General features: G+C 44.5%; 1 protein-coding gene across 1 annotated transcript in view; it reads right to left on the bottom strand.

Annotated features, from left to right (window-relative positions):
* Positions 1-16,988, bottom strand: part of MYBPC3 (myosin binding protein C3) — a 156,483-nt gene that overhangs the window by 122,282 nt on the left and 17,213 nt on the right. The window lies entirely within an intron of this gene.

The following is a 16,988-nucleotide window of genomic DNA, read 5'->3' as shown; positions in this document are numbered from 1 at the left end:
ATAGGTTAGAAGCACTGCCTGCTTTCCTTCTCTATTCAAAGCAAACTCTGAAACTCATTGCCACTCACAGTATAGAGGTACCCCAAAGAGAAGTCTCATTAAGCTCTCCTTGCTTGCAGTGTTAAGGCATTATTTCATACCAAAGAAGCCAAAATAATAACTTGCAGTGATAATGTAACGTAGCGCTCCACACATTGCTCCACACACTATTACATTCGTGCCTCCCATGTGCACCCCGTACTAGTACATGCTGGAGAGCCCTGTGGGGCCACTAGAGTCTGTCATCCAGGTGTCAGTAGGCTGGATCCTGGTCAGCCTGCCTGGACCCACCAGCCTGATTCCCTGCAGTCCTGATGTGACAGCCTCCATTCCCGGGCCTGTATGCAGAGGTTGTGTGAATGCATCCCCCATGCTGACCCAGGAGTTCCCATAATGGCTAAGCAGGGTCTGGGAATGCCCAAGGCAGGGTAAAAAAAAAAAATCAGTGTTTTAAGGGGGGAGGGAAAGTACATGGAAATACCTGCCACGCTGGGACCCCCAAACCCACCAGCATCTCCCAGATGCTGGGTTCATCAGTAAACTGGCAAGCTTAGAGTCTCTCCACACGGAGCCAGAGAGCAGTGGTTGAGCATGTGAAGCACAGCTCCAAGGGAAAGGAGATTCAGATGGTGGATGTTTGTGCTGCGCTCCGAGACGAGCAGCCTTTTCCCTCGCTAAGTGGAGATGTGCCTGAGCCACTGAAGCAGCCTCATAGATCAACCTAAAGAAGAGCAAAGTCCCTGCCAGCCAGACTCTGGAACATCACCCCCCCCCCTTCCTCGGCCTGCCTGTCACATAATGAGGAAGGAGCCAGGGAGCATTCTCCTGGGCTCTGGATGCCCCTTGGAATGCTCATAGCCAGGAACTGAAGCTTGGCTCCCCCAGGAAGGCAGAGCACAGCTTCAAGCATGCCGGTGGGTGGCTACTTACAGGCTTGTTTGGAAGCAGGCCCTGCGTTCCCACAGCCATTGTCCAGGGGTGCACACGTCCCAGTGTGCTCGCTCCCTTGGAGCCCTTAGCAAGCCCCTCGGGCTGGGATTAGGTTAAGGGCACTTTGCGGGGCTGCGAAGCAAGCAGTGCCAAAGCAGCAGAAGTAACAGTTCGAGCAGAAAGTGTAGCAGTAAAGGCGGGTGCCTGGTGAGGAAATGAGGGTTTTTCCTAAGGTGGGAGCAAGTATGGTCTCACTGCTCTCTGGGCTACAGCTACTTCCCTGGGGCAGGCAGCTAAATAGCTCCCTGGGGTCACTGGAAGGCAGCAACCTGTGCAGCTACTGGGCCTGCACTTGTGGTGTGGGGGGGAAGAGAGAGAGAGAATCACCGTGGCCTGAATGAATAACAATAATTTTACCAGTCACTGTTTCCTCTCAGATTTTTCATTAACCTATCTCATACACACTCATTGCATTACTATTTTGAAGTGCTTTTATTTAAAAAAATTGTGATCCATATTTACAAAAAAAAAGCAACCCCCCACAAAAATTCCTGTGTACAGGCCTGATTCCACACTTGGCCCATGGGCCACTAATTTATCACGTGTGGTGCGGCCTCTGCCTGCCGTGTGGGAGTGACTGTTACAATAAAGTAAGTCCCGTCCAGACACTGCCCCCTCCCAGGCCAAGACCTCCCACCTTCCCCCCACCTTGCTCCTGTCCCCTCCCCCTGGTCGGGGGCGCATCAGCGTCTGGAGCACAGGGTTAGGGACTTGAGTCCCTCCCTTATCCCTACCCCACCCACACAGGCAGTGGCCTGGCAGCCAACACGAGTTGCTGCAGGGATGGAGCTGGCTCCAGTATTAGGAGAGCAAGATAAGGGATGCCCTGATGGTAGGGAGGTGCGGTGGGCTCTGGAGTTGCTTAGGGGAATGGGCATTTGCCTGGTGAGCATAGGGCGGTGGGTGCGAATCCTACACTCTGCCTGCTCCTGCACCCCACCTCCTACCCGTATCCTGCGCCCAAGTGCATGGAAGTGCAAATGTGCTGCTCTAGCCTTCCCCATAGGAAAAGTCAGAGTGGAGCCCAGGGCAGGAGACCAAGAGAGAGCCCCCCCATTCCTGGAAGAGCAGCATAGCCTAGGGCAGGAGGGTTAAATCTTGTCATGCCACTTTGCCAACACCTGGCATTAGATACTTTTAAAAATTTTACACATAGTGCTTTTCAGCTTCAGAAGGGCCTTGGCATTCACTAACAAATATATATACAGAACATAAGAATGGCCATGCTGGGTCATCTAGCCCAGTTTCCTGTCTTTCATCAGTGGTAAGTGCCAGGTGCCCCAGAGGTAATGAACAGAATTGATCAGTGAGGTTTTTTTTATTTAAATAAAATTAAATGTTCCATCTAGATGGATTTAAGCCTTAAATTATCTTAATTTGTTCTCATGCTGCTCTTTTGAAGAACAAATAATTAAGTAGCAGATTTTTTCACCCTTAAGTTTCTCTCCTAAAACTTTATTTGCTGTTGCTAACTCTCTGGAGATTGTTCTTTGATTACTTGACGAAACCTGAGTCACTTAAAAAAAATTAGGAGCGTAAAAATTTCCATACTGTAATGAGCCAATACTAAATAGTTCAGGATCTCTTAGTACTGTCACAGCAGGAGACATGGCATATTTAGTTCAGTATCTCACCTCTTGTTGTACCAGAATAAACCAGTGTTTCATTTAGTCTTGCTTTCTTGTCTTTGGGTATGTCTAGACTACAGGGTTTTGTCGACAGATACTGTCGACAAAGCTTCTGTCGACAAAGAGCGTCTAGACTACATTCAGTTCTGTCGACAAAGCAAGCTGCTTTGTCGACAAAACCCTGTAGTCTAGACATAACCCTACATGCAATAACACATTCTGTCGACAGAACTCTGTCGACAGAAGGCGTTATGCCTCGTAAAATGAGGTTTACCAGCGTCGACAAAACTGCTGAGTTCTGTCGACGTTATGTCGACAGAACTCAGCGGTAGTGTAGACGCAGGTATAATTTTGTCGACAAAACTCTGTAGTCTAGACACACCCTTTGATAGCTGCCAATACTTAAGTCTTCTCTGGCAGGATAAAAGCACTCTAATTATAGGTTTTATTTTATTCCACCTATCTGTATTCAAATATTTCTGGTTTTGAGTTACTAAAATATTTGTCTTCATAAAATTCTGACAACATTTCTACTAGCTAATTTCATACTGTATCAACATTTTCCTTTACATGTCCCCTTATTGAAATTGGTGTTTTCATCAGTGTTGAGAATTCAAGTAACATTAAGGTACTAAGATGAACAAGTGTAAAGGCAGATTATTCACTTTTGTCCATATACAAACTCAAACTAACATATTTGATGAGCACGTCTGGAGCACTTTTTAGTAAATCATTGTAGGACCTTTTTGCTGACTTCTCCAACTAAATAGGCAATGGAATTTAGAATTGCTTATGTCCACTTCTGCAAATTTCCTCTCTCTCTTTTGTTGTTGGTTTTACTTGGGCAGCTGTCTTAGCTGCCAAATACATCAGTAAATCTGAGAACTGGAAGTGTAAAATATTCTAAAAAGTTTAGGTCATATTCATGCTCCAGCATGCACTCTACTTAGTGGATCTTTTGCTAGTAATACCATCTGTCCATTGTTCACCTCTAGATAGATCTACCAGGTTCTCTGCTGACATTCCTCATAAGAACATAAGAATGGCCATACTGGGTCAGACCAAAGGTCCATCTAGCCCAGTAGCTGGTCTGCCGACAGTGGCTAGCACCAGGTGCCCCGGAGCGGGTGGACCAAAGACAGTGATCAAGCGATTTGTCTCGTGCCATCTGTCTCCAGCCTCTGACAAACAGAGGCCAGGGACACCATTCCTACCCCCTGGCTAATAGCCTTTTATGGACCTAACTTCCATGAATTTATCTATCTTCTCTTTAAACTCTGTTATAGTTCTAGCCTTCACAGCCTCCTCTGGCAAGGAGTTCCACAGGTTGACTATGCACTGTGTGAAGAAGAACTTTCGCTTATAAGTTTTAAACCTACTACCCATTAATTTTATTTGGTGTCCTCTAGTCCTTATGTTATGGGAACTAATGAAGAACTTTTCTTTATTCACCCTCTCCACACTACTCATAATTTTATATACCTCTATCATATCCCCCCTCAGTCTCCTCTTTTCCAAACTGAAAAGTCCCAGTCACTTTAGCCTCTCCTCATATGGGACCTGTTCCAAACCACTGATCATTTTAGTTGCCCTTTTCTGAACCCTTTCCAAGGCCAAAATATCTTTTTTGAGGTGAGGAGACCACATCTGTACACAGTACTCAAGATGTGGGCGTGGCATAGTTTTATACAGGGGCAGTAAGATATTCTGTGTCTTATTTTCTATCCCTTTCTTAATAATTCCTAGCATCCTATTTGCCTTTTTGACTGCCGCTGCACACTGTGTGGAAGTTTTCAGAGAACTGTGCATGATAGCTCCAAGATCTCTTTCCTGATTTGTCGTAGCCAAATTAGCCCCCATCATACTGTATGTATAGTTGGGGTTATTTTTCCCGATGTGCATTACTTTGCACTTATCCACATTAAATTTCATTTGCCATTTTGTTGCCCAATCACTCAGTTTGGGAAGAACTTTTTGAAGTTCTTAACAGCCTGCTTCTGTCTTGACTATCTTAAACAGTTTAGTATCATCCACAAACTTCACTACCTTATTGCTTGCCCCTTTCTCTAGATCATTTGTGAATAAGTTGAATAGGATTGGTTCTAGGACTGACCCTTGGGGGACACCCCACTACCCCTCTCCATTCTGAAAATTTACCATTTATTCCTACCCTTTATTTTGTGTCTTTTAACCAGTTCTCAATCCATGAAAGGACCTTCCCTCTTATCCCATGGCCATGTAATTTACACAAGAGCCTTTGGTGAGGGACTTTTTCAAAGGCTTTCTGAAAATCTAAGTATACTATATCTACTGGATCCCCCTTGTTCACATGTTTGTTAACCCTTTCAAAGAACTCTAAGGGTATGTCTACACTACAGCGCTAATTCGAACTAACGCATCTAGAACTAAAAACTAGTTCGAATTAGCGTTTTGCTAATTCGAACTAGCGCGTCCACACTGATTGGACGCAGGGGCACATTTAAGGGCAGCTGAAACCGGTTCCGGCAGGGCATCAGGTTAGTAGTTGCGTTGTGTGGCTGCTATCTGAGGCTATCTGAGGCTCGTGCTTAAAGGGACCCCCCCTGGACAGCCAGTTCTCAGCTTTTCCTGCTTGCTTGCCAACCTCGCCGAGGGACAGCAAAGCGTTGGTCTCTGTGCCCGTCTGTGTCGGTGCTTCCCTTCGGGGACGCTGCCGCAGGTGGCAACATGGAGCCAGAGCTCGCCCTGCACCTTCTGGTGCACTTTCTGGACTTGCTGCTGCAAGCGTGCCAGCAATGGCTCGAGGCTGCCTGGCACCACCTGGTGCACGTCAGCCCCCTGCCTCTCCACCTGGCCGCCCTGGGGGCCGTGGAGGAGCCGCGGCGGCGCCCAGGTACCGGCGTGCCCCGCCGCATCTGGCGTCTGGACACCAGCAGCGACTGGTGGGACCGCATCGTCCTGGAGCGCTGGGAAGACCGACAGTGGACCCAGAACTTCAGGATGAGGAGGGACACCTTCCTGGAGCTCTGCGAGTGGCTCGCCCCTGCTCTGTGCAGAAGGGACACTCGCATGAGGCCCACCACCCCCCTCCAGAAGCGGGTGGCCATCGCCCTCTGGAAGCTCTCCACGCCGGACAGCTACCAATCCATCGGGAACCAGTTCGGTGTGGGGAGATCCATCGTCGGAGCAGTGCTCATGCAGGTATGGCACTCATCGGCCACTGCGCCGGGGGAAGAGGGGGCTGCAAGGAGGGGATGGGCCGCCCCAGGGACAAAGGGGGGGCGGGAGGAGGCGAAAGCGCCCCGCACCGGAGGGGTCAGTCTGTCCTGGCCATACTGTCATAGTTACGTCCTGGACCTGATCCTGCACTCCACTCTGGACTAAATCGAGAATTGCCTCTCCCTTTGTGGGTTCCTGTACCAACTGCTCCAAGAAGCAGTCATTTAAGCTATTGAGAAATTTTATTTTTGCATCTCTTCCTAAGGTGACATGTACCCAGTCAATATGGGGATAACTGAAATGTATTGTAAAGTTTTTTATTTTGGTAGCCTCTCTAATCTCCCTTAGCATTTCAATGTCACTATCAATGTCCTGGTCAGGTGGTCGATAATATATCCCTACTGCTATATTCTTCTTATTGGAGCATGGAATTACTATCCATAGTGATTCTATTGAACATGTTGATTCATTTAAGCTTTTTATTTCATTTGATTCTACGTTATCTTTCACATATAGTGCCACTCCGCCACCCACACGGCCTATTCTATCCTTCCAATATATTTTATATCCCGGTATGATTGTGTTCCACAGATTTTCCTCATTTCACCAGGTTTCTGTGATGCCTATTATGTCAATCTCCTCCTTTAATACAAGGTACTCTAGTTCACCCATCTTATTAGTCAGACTTCTAACATTTGTGTAGAAGGACTTTAAAAATTTGCCACTGTTTATTTGTCTGCCCTTTCCTGATGTATTAGATTCCTTTGTATGTAGTTGTTTGTCTGCTCTGGCCCCTTGTTTGTCCTCTCCCCTCCTCTCTTTCTCACTATAGCCTAGAGAATCTCTATCAATGAATTCTCCTCTAAGAGAAGTCCCTGTCCAATTTACATGCTTCTCTGCACCAATCCTCATTGGTCAAGATCCTTATGCCCAAAAAAAGGTTTACCAGTCTTGCAGAAAAAGGGGTTTTTCCTCAAAAAGGAAACGTTCATACTGCTCGTTTTTGTGCAAAAACCCGGCGCAAAAATGGATTGGCATAAAATATGCAAATGAGATCACGACTCATGCAAATGAGTCCCTCATTAGCATATTTTTGCTGAGAAAACTTGTAGTGTAGACGTCGCCTAAGGATTTTGCGGTGTCATCCTGGAGTCATCTAATTGTTAATTGGTATTTACCTCCTGGATGCTTCCATTGTCATTCTCCATCAATATTTTGATGAATATTGTGGGAGTGACTGCAGCTGGTTTGTTTCATTCACAGATCTCATTCAAAGGCCTTTGCTTTCCAGTTCAGTTCTGTCCCTCTTCCACAATGCCTGACTACACACCTCCCGCTTATAAACTATTCTGATTATCTGGTGCTGTTTTTTCTGTCTCTTATCTTCACACATTCTTCACTTACATAAAGGACAGTTCATGAAAGCTCATGATACTATAATATAGTATTTTGTTAGTCTCTAAGGGTATGTCTACATTACAAAGTTAGTTCGAACTAACGGACGTTAGTTCGAACTAACTTTCATAGGCTCTACACTAGCGCTCCGTTAGTTCGAATTCAATTCGAACTAACCGAGCGCTTAGTTTGAACTAGTAATCCTCATTCCACGAGGATTAAGCCTAGTTCGAACTAGCTAGTTCGAATTAAGGGCTGTGTAGACCCTTAATTCGAACTAGTGGGAGGCTAGCCCTCCCCAGGTTTCCCTGGTGGCCACTCTGGCCAACACCAGGGAAACTCTACTGCCCCCCTCCCGGCCCCGGACTCCTTAAAGGGGCACGGGCTGGCAACGGTGCCCGTGCCAGGTGCAAGCCTGCCAGCACCCAGCCAGCAGACCCTGCACCTGGCACGGATCGAGCCACCCAGCCCTCCCCCTCTTCCCAGGACCAGGCTGGCGGCTCCCAGGAGCTTGCCCGGGACCGCAAGAGGCGGGCACCCGCCTGGGCTAGTGTGGACATCGTGGACCTCGTCCACGATCTCCGCACTAGGCACAGGAAAGTGGCTGGCTTGGGCAGGATAGCTGCCAGCCTGGCCATCCAGGAGCAGGTGTGCAAGAGAATCATGGGGGTCCACTGAGACCCCCGACCCTGAGCCCTGAGCTTACAATGGCTGTCCTGGGTCAGACCAAAGGTCCATCTAGCCCAGTAGCCTCTCTGCTGACAGTGGCCAACCCTAGGGACCCTGGAGGGGATGGACCGAAGACAGTGACCAAGCCATTTGTCTCGTGCCATCCCTCTCCAGCCTTCCACAAACCTTGGGCAGGGACACCATTCCTACCCCCTGGCTAATACCACTCCATGGACCCAACCTCCATGACTTGATCTAACTTCCCTTTAAACTCTGTTCCAGTTCTAGCCTTCACAGCCTCCTGCAGCAAGGAGTTCCACAGGTTGACTCTTTGCTTTGTGAAGAACAACTTTCTGTTACTAATTTGAAGCCTGCTATCCATTCCTTTCCTTTGGTGTCCTCTAGTCCTTCTTTATGGGAACTAATGAAGAGCTTTTCTGTATGCACCCTCTCCACCCCACTCATGCTTTTAGAGACCTCTATCCTGTCCCCCCTCCGTCTCCTCTTTTCTAAGCTGAAAAGTCCCAGTCTCTCTAGCCTCTCTTCATATGGGACCTGTTCCCAACCCCTGATCATTTTAGTTGCCCTCCCCTCTCCCAGCCTCTCTCTTCCCCTCTCCCACCTCCTTTCCCAGTCTCCCCCAGTTTTGTTCAATAAAGACAGATTCCATTTTGGAAGACATGTTATCTTTATTTTGTACATCAAGAAGAGGGTCTAGAGAAGGGTAAGTGGAAGGAGGTGAAGGAGGAATGGGGCACAAGCCCCCGATGGGGAGGACTGGGCTGGCTCTGCGGGCTTCTGGGGGTGGAAGCTCTCCTGCAGCCCCCCAATTGCCCCCTCTCCCCAGATGGCAGCCTGCGGCAAGTGCAGCCGGGCCGATGGCCAAGTGCTGTGATGTGCCCAGTGTGGGCACTCAGGGCACTCCAAGCCAGGACTGCTTTGCAAGTGGGGAACCCTGAGAACTGTCTGTCCGGGGTGGGGGTCAGGACCCTTTAAGCACAGCCCTCGGCTAGCCTGAGACAGCTCTAAGTCCTCCTCTGATGCCCTGCCGGCACTGCTTCCGGCCATCCTTAAGCCTGGTTCAGGGTCCACTTAATGTGGACGCGCTAGTTCGAATTAACAAAACGCTAATTCGAACTAGTTTTTAGTTCTAGATGCGTTAGTTCAAATTAGCTTAGTTCAAATTAACTAATTCGAACTAAGTTAGTTCAAATTAAGTAAGTTCAAACTTTGTAAGTTTGTAAGAAATCTTGCCTGTCCCACTATAAAATAAATTGCTTTCTCTGAAAACAATGAGTAGTCCTGTGGCATCTTAGGGTACGTCTACCCTAAGATGTAGACGTACCCTAAGATGCCACAGGACTACTCATTGTTTTCAGAGAAAGCAATTTATTTTATAGTGGGACAGGCAAGATTTCTTACAAACTTACAAAGTTGAAAAACAGTTTATTCTGTAAACAATTTCTTAATAACTTGTAATACAAAATACATTTTAATACCTAGCAGTTGCTATAAAACAAAGCTTATGAAACAATCTATATAACTACATAACACAAATAGGGTTGCCAGGTGTCTCGTATTCAACTGGACAGTCCATTTTTGCGCCCTCTGTCCAGTAAAAAAAAAATTCAGAAAATACCGGACATGTGTTTGGGTGGTGTTTTGTTTGTTTGTTTGGTTTTTGGCTTGACAGATTTTTGGCATGTGTGTTTGGTATTTTTTGGGAAACCATCTGGCAACCCTAAATACAAAGCTATAAAATAAAGCCTATATAACTACTACTATGTGTCAGGCCTACACAAGTATGAAATGCTGTTTGTCCTGATACAGAAAATAGTCCCTCCCTGCTACGTGGATGCAGCAATGTCACATGTGGATAACCTTTGATACATTAGTGTATGGCATAGCCATGAAAGCCTGACATTCTTCTGTACATTCTGTATATTCTTCTGCACAGAGTTATTCTGAAGAGATCTGAAGTGCAACACCATGGGAAGCTGAGCTAGATCTGGAAGTTGCTAACAAGCTGGCTCCTGGCCCTGCAGTGCTGGAGATAAAGACACTTAGGCATAATTTAGTAAAAGTTCCATCTTTATCACTCATTCCATTAGTCACAAGGTAATTCATAAATATATTAATTACTTAACACTGTGGTTTGTAAAGTTTCCAGTCTACAAATAGGAATATTTCAGGACATGCATCACTGGTGAGAGCTCTCTGATAATTTGCAGACCCTGTGACAAGATTGTTTCTTACGTTTACACTAGACAATTCAGTAAAAAAAATTGCTTACCAGAACTGTATTCATAATTAACTACCTGTCCATCATGTTCTCTTTCCTTTCTTAGCTCTAAGTATATAGGTGGGGGGGTTTGGGCAACTCTCGTCCTTTGAATCTTTGTGCTAATGACCCAATCCACTCCCATTTAATGTCAGTGGAAATATTCCCACTGAATGAGAGTTGGATTACCCAAAAGTTCACTGAGAAACTGGGTTTGCAAAACTATTTTTGAGGTTGGATTTTCCTATATAAAGAAGACTCAGATGATCATATCACTTGCTGCAGGGGTCTGACCTGGTGGCTGAGGATGCCAAAATAAGTGGTGGGCCTACAACTTTTATATAGATGCCAGATGGCTTCAGAAAAAATACTGAACCAAAAAAAGACCCTGAGAGTTAGAGAGTTGATAAAGAAAACAAAGGACCCCGAGAGTTGTTAAGCAAAACAAAAACAGTGTGGCCCCTTTAAGAAATGTGTGCTGAGGCTTTTTGGCCCTAACAGGCTGCCGGTGGCCGCCTGCCATCTTGCCTCCCTGACCGGGCTGGACAGCTCCCCAGTAAGCACTGTGGTTGCCAGGCTGCCTTCGTATTTAGCTGGACAGCCCAGGATTTTTGCCTCCTGAAATTTTAGGTGAAATTTTAATTTTTTTTTAACGTTTGGCCCAGTGTAGATGGGCCAATTGTCGGAAAAGCCTCTTTTGGAAGAAAAGCAGAAAAAGAGATGCAATTAGCGTATCTTTTTCTGATAGAACTTTGTAGTCTAGGCACCGCCTGAGGTTCTACTATAGTTTAATATCCTCCCTCCTGTCTACACATACCCCTGTAATAGTTAGGAGCGGTACTGACTCACACCCAGTGACTAAGGAGTTAACTCAGGTAGCTAGCAAAGGTGTTGGCCAGGGACAGGAGAACCAATTGAGCTAAAGTGTTGAAATTGGAATTGGATATAGGTTCCTTGCCTGCTTTCTTTTTGTGGGAGAGAGAAACCAGGAGGTGAGAGAGAATTATTTAAACCCAAGCAGGATTACCATGTCTCCAAGAAATTTGAGACATGGGAGTGAACCGAACAAAGAGAAAATTAGAAGTAATTAAAAAGGGAAAACTGAATGCGACTGGATTCATGGTAATTTATCTTTATTTTGTGGTTTGGTTTGAACTGCTATGTGTGATTCTATGCCTCTGCTCCCCAATTACCATTTAAACTTTGTTCCTGGAAATTTTCTGGGTTTTTTTTAATTGTTTTCCTTAGTTGCTCTGTAACATCTAGCATCAAGTATGCTTTAAGATGATTATATGATTCTTGTGTCCTGGAAGGTCTGTCTGTTTGTATCTGCATGCCTCCGGCTGAAGGGTCAGCTACTAGAGTCTGCAGTTTGTTTTTCTCTTTTCAAGCTCTTTTGGGGCCGAAGAGCTTTGGGTACCTCTGGAGTGATTTCAAGTGTTCACCCCTAGTTTTTAAGGGAAAAGTACTTGATGGTGGCAACAATTCCCCAAAATCTGAATATTATGATGGGGGGGAGGGGAGAAGGAGTTTTTTTGTAACCAGTGGCTGTAGAGGCAAGCTTTTGAAGCTCTCTTGAGGGCTCTCAACTTCTGCACTCGGAGTCCCAGAGTGGGGAACAGCCCTGACAACCCCCAAATACACCTGTTGAAACCATTCCCTTCTGCACACAATCCTACCAGGCTAATCCATCTCCTTGACAGCTCAAAACATCCCTAACCATCAGCTTGACCCTCTCACCCTAGCTCCTCACCCACACTTAAGCTGAGATTCCTTCTTCTGCCAACTTTCAACCACTTAACATGTCAAAACCAGGTGAGTGTACTCATAGGTGTTGACTTCCCCTCTAGCTGGGGAGGGTGTATTCAACCCTATCTTCTGCCCCTAGCTCCCTGACCCACTCCACCTCTTCTCTCAAGGTTCTGCCCCGCCTCTTTCTGCCCCTGCTCTGCCCCTTCCCTCAGGCCCCTACCACTTCCAGTCTCTTCCTCCTCCACCTCCTCCCTCCTAGAGCATCCCAAACGCTGCAAACAGCAGTTTGTGGCAGATGCTGAGAGGGAGGGGAAGGAGCTGGTCAATGGGTCTGTCAGCAGGTGAGAGGAGTGACGCCAGACAGGGGAGCTTGGCTGCTGATGAGTGCTACGCACCTACTAACTTTTCTCTTAGATGCCTTGGGGGAAAGGCCAATTCTTGCTTACAGACAACCCCCTAATCTCAAACAAATTTTTTCTAGTAACCATGCAGCACACCTCCGTCATAATTATCCAGGAATCCCCCCCTGCAATCAGCCCCGGTACCAACTTTTCCCACACATCTACACAAGTGATTTAATCACTGGACCCAACCACATCAGCCACCAAATCAGAAGCTCATTTAACTGCACATCCACTAATGTGATCTATGACATCAAATGCCAGCAATGCCCCACTGCAATGTATATTGGCCAAACTGGACAGTCTCTACGGGAAAGAATTAATGGACACAAATCAGATATCCGAAAAGGCAACACACAAAAACCTGTTGGAGAACACTTTAATCTTCCTGCACACTCATTAATGGATCTCCAAGTCACCATTTTGTTTCAGACCAATTCCACAAACCAAATACACAGAGAAGGGTTGGAACTTAATTTCATTCACAAGTTTAATTCTTACGTAAATGATATGAACGGGAATATCGGATGGCTTGCACATTATTTTCCACATCTTAATAACTTAACCAACCAAACAATGAAGATGCTAATGGTTCTTGATGTCTGTGTAGAATCTGGTGTTGGTCATCTTCCTTTCCAAGTACAAACTAATGGTTCTTATCAGCCTCTTGTAACTAGTTAGTCTGTAACAAGAAAAACTTAACAGACAACAAATAGTCTAGTAGCACCTTAAAGACTAACAGCTACCCCTCTGTAACTTTTTCCTGTAAGTGCCCCAGCTTTGGTGCCTATGAATATAAAGGTCCCTTACATTTAGGGATGTTATCTATTCAATTACATGATATCTAATATGTAATTGAAAATATTATCAATTACATGACTATTTGATAGTCCCCAGGGCGAGGCTGGCAGCCAGTGCACTCTGGCCCCACTCCTGGGGAGCCCCCTGCTACCCCACACTGTTGCCTCTCTATCAGAAGCAGCAGTGCGAGGTGGCAGGCGAGAGCTGGTATGTGAGGGGAGCCAGTTTAAAAACCAGCTCCCCAGAGACCAGCTGCCTATTAGAGGCAGCAGCACGGGGAGGGACAGGCAGCACTGCAGATCTGGTGGTGGGGAACTGGCTTTTAAACTGACTCCCCACAGCACTGGCTCCTCCCTGTCCCCACTCACTGCCTCTATAGGAGTCAGCAAGGGGGAGGAAGGTGGGTCCACGGGAGCAGATATACACGGGGAGCTGGCTTGACAGCAAGCTCCCCTCATGTATTGGCTCTTGCCTTGCCCCCTTCTGCGCTGCTGCCTCTTTATCAGAGGTAGCAGCACAGGGGTGAGGGAGCAGATGGATTGGGTGCTCATGGGGACCCTGTTTAAAGCCAGCTCTTCACGGGCACCACTCCTGCTGCCCTTGATACAGAAACAGCAAAGGGAGCCAGTGCATGTAGTCGATAGGATTAACCAATAAGCCCAGTCTTATCAGTTAATTGTTTACTTAACTGTATGCAAGCATCCTTACTTACATTCCTAGATTTCTATAATTCTCAGCATTGAAATCTCTCTTCCCCTGATTCTCCCATACAAACACATCTCTCTCAGCTCAAAATATCCATCCCAAGTTCAGAACACTTCCCCATCTCATTTCACACACACCATCACCTCAGCACGCCTCCCAAATGGCATGCAGCTTTGTGACATTCATAAATGCTATCTGTCTTTCAGCATCTCTGCACCTCCGACAGCATCACATATTCAGCTGGGATTTGGACAAATAGGAGGGATTGAGCTACACACTTCTGACTAGCTGTCACCAGGGGCAACTGTGGCACCTGCTGAAGAAGCAGATAAGTGGCTTCTGACACATGTTAAACTTCTAGCTCTTCTTTACTCCCTGTCATCTCTCAACTATGTGGAGAAGCAGAAAGGCAAGGAAGCAGCCTCATTACCCACATAGGCAAGGGCATTTATACCTCACTGGAATAAAGAGTGAATGTATACTATATACTAGCAGAATGGAATTTAGATGACCACATAAACAGCCTGCAGTAATCAGACTGGAATCTGCTTGAGCAGAAAATGCAACCCCCCCCCCAAAGTCTGTAAAATCAAAGACAGAAAATTAGGAAATCCCCAAAATTAGGATTTCTCCTACAATGCTAAATTGACTATATTGCATATCCTGTTTATCTGACAGTAAAACAATTACATTTACAAAAAAGCCAAGTTAACATTTTAGAAAAAAACATTAACTTTTAGAATTCTTGAATCATTGAGGACTTGATATTAAACCACTTATCTGAAGGTTTAATATTACAGATAATATTAGTTCTTTGCATTACCTTTTGCCCCAGCTTATTTCCTTAGGTTTGTGCAGATTAAAAGCTCCACCAATTTTTAGAAACAAACTTGTAAATTCTTTGCTATAGAACTAGATGAAAGTGGTATACATCCTTTAGCACTAAGTGGTTTCTTGCATATTTAAGCTTAACCATTATTTGATCAAAGCTACAAAGCCTCTCAAACTTATTTTCTTCTGTTTCAGAAGCTGAAGTTGTTCATGTTAGAATTTACAAAGAACTGGGACATTTGTTGTGTAAACTTGGACACTCAACCTCTCCAGACCGCCAATATCCCATGTGTAAAATGAGGGGCAATGATTAATCTTCAGATCTACAGAAGCAAAGGTGATGTAAAATACTTATTTATATTATCTAGCATCCTGGAGCCCATGACCCAGGATCCTATTGTACAGTACTAGGCACTATTCAAGCAGAGCCCAAGTTTATAATCTACATAATGGTTTACAAGATGATTATTATGTACTGGCTGTAGTTTCTGCATGCTTAAGGTTACAATCAAGTTATATTATAAATCCTGGCCAACATTTTCTAATCTATGTCTCTAACACTAGAATTCTCAACCTAAATATAGATGTATGAGTGGTCAGGTTTCTGAAGTGCTGAACATTCCTAGAATCTTTCCTTCCAAATTTAACAAAGTGCATATATTTCTGTAAAGGTCTATTTATGTGACAAGTTCAATGTATAAAAAATTCACCGGTTACACTCAAACATCTGAGAAGAGAGAATGTTTGTGGTGGTGGTGATGATGATGGTGAGCAGTTCACCTTCTTTTGACCATCTCATAACTTCCCTTTGGATGTTTCTGAGTTTAAATCTTTCATATTGTCTCTACTCAAAGACAGGATTTTTTGGAGAGTACAAGTTGATTACATAAAATGAAAGTCAAAGTTCTAAGCGTACATACAAATGGGTTAAAATAGGAACTGTTTTGCACTGTTGACTATAGTAAGCACAACAGCTATAATATGATAGCATGGTATAAGGGTCTATCTGTGTAGGTATTTAATACCAAAATGATGAACATGGTATAGAGCCTAGTTCTAACTGGTACTGCATATAAGTATAAAATTTTCATGTTATATCACAAGGTACCATTAAAATGTTACATAGATAAAATAATCTTTGAAAATGCTTAGAATTTTTAAAATGTTTTGTGCTAAATTTTCAGCCTTACACCCCAAAAAGTCAGGATACCTCAGTAATCATGGGATTAAATACCCAGCTGGTGTAAACAGACATAGATCCCTTGATTTCAATGGAGCATTACCAGTTGAAGATCTGACCCCATGAATGTACATGCATCTGAATTATGGAAATTAGTACCACAAATCTTTTTAAATCTCTACAGATAATAGCAACTCTTATTTATAAAATTTTTGTAATATCATGATGTGGGCTAGAAATTAAAGATATCAGTATGTGTGTATATCAGTGGAAAAGCTGGAATCTTAATTTTGTAGTGGGTTCCAAGTAGGCTTCTAAGCATGACAAGTCATGAAATGATAATATTGTCTCTGACTATGAATGGCAGTGTAAAATCCGTCTACTTTAAACCCCACCCTCTGATTTCTACCTTTCCCTTATATGGGAGAAAAGGAGAAAATATTTTTAATATCAATTTGCTTTTATAAAAATTATTGGCAACTGTTTCAAACAGTCATAGCTATCAAAGGCTTGTTGCATCTGTACATATGCATTATCACAGGGAGATTATAAATGATTTATTACTATGATTCAGCAGTAATATTTCAGATAAGTATTAAATAACTAGCCTTGAAAGGGCAGTTTGACAGTTTATTGAACTTAGGAGAAAAAAGATGGATCTTAGAATAAATTTTCATTTCTAATGAAATAAAGTGTCTGGCTCAGTTTCAAAAAGTCAGTTCTTGAATTCTATAGACTTATGGCTGAATTATATAGATCCTGACAATCGGTGTTTCAGAGGTTGCTCAAACTGGAAATCATCACAGAAGTCATAACTGTTTTTAGAGAGAATAACCTCTCCAATACTTTGTTTTGTGAAAAAATGGAATGATGCCTCATAGAAGTACTGGCGATAACATATTTTATTGAATAATTAGAAATAAAGAAGAAATACCAGAAAGCCTACAGGAACATTGTAGTTTTAAGTGTTTAAGAATGTTTTTGTTCAGGATGAAGAGGCTCTTAAAGGGATGCTTTGAGCATAACTCCCTTGAATATATTGTCTACCAAGGCACTTCTCGTGGTCTGGACACATGCCCTTATTTATGAAGCCTGGGTCTCTGGAATTCTTTAGTATA

Source organism: Pelodiscus sinensis, chromosome 4 (genome assembly GCF_049634645.1).
Source record: "Pelodiscus sinensis isolate JC-2024 chromosome 4, ASM4963464v1, whole genome shotgun sequence".
NCBI classification, from domain to species: Eukaryota; Metazoa; Chordata; order Testudines; family Trionychidae; genus Pelodiscus; species Pelodiscus sinensis.
This window is presented reverse-complemented; position numbering and strand designations above follow the sequence as displayed.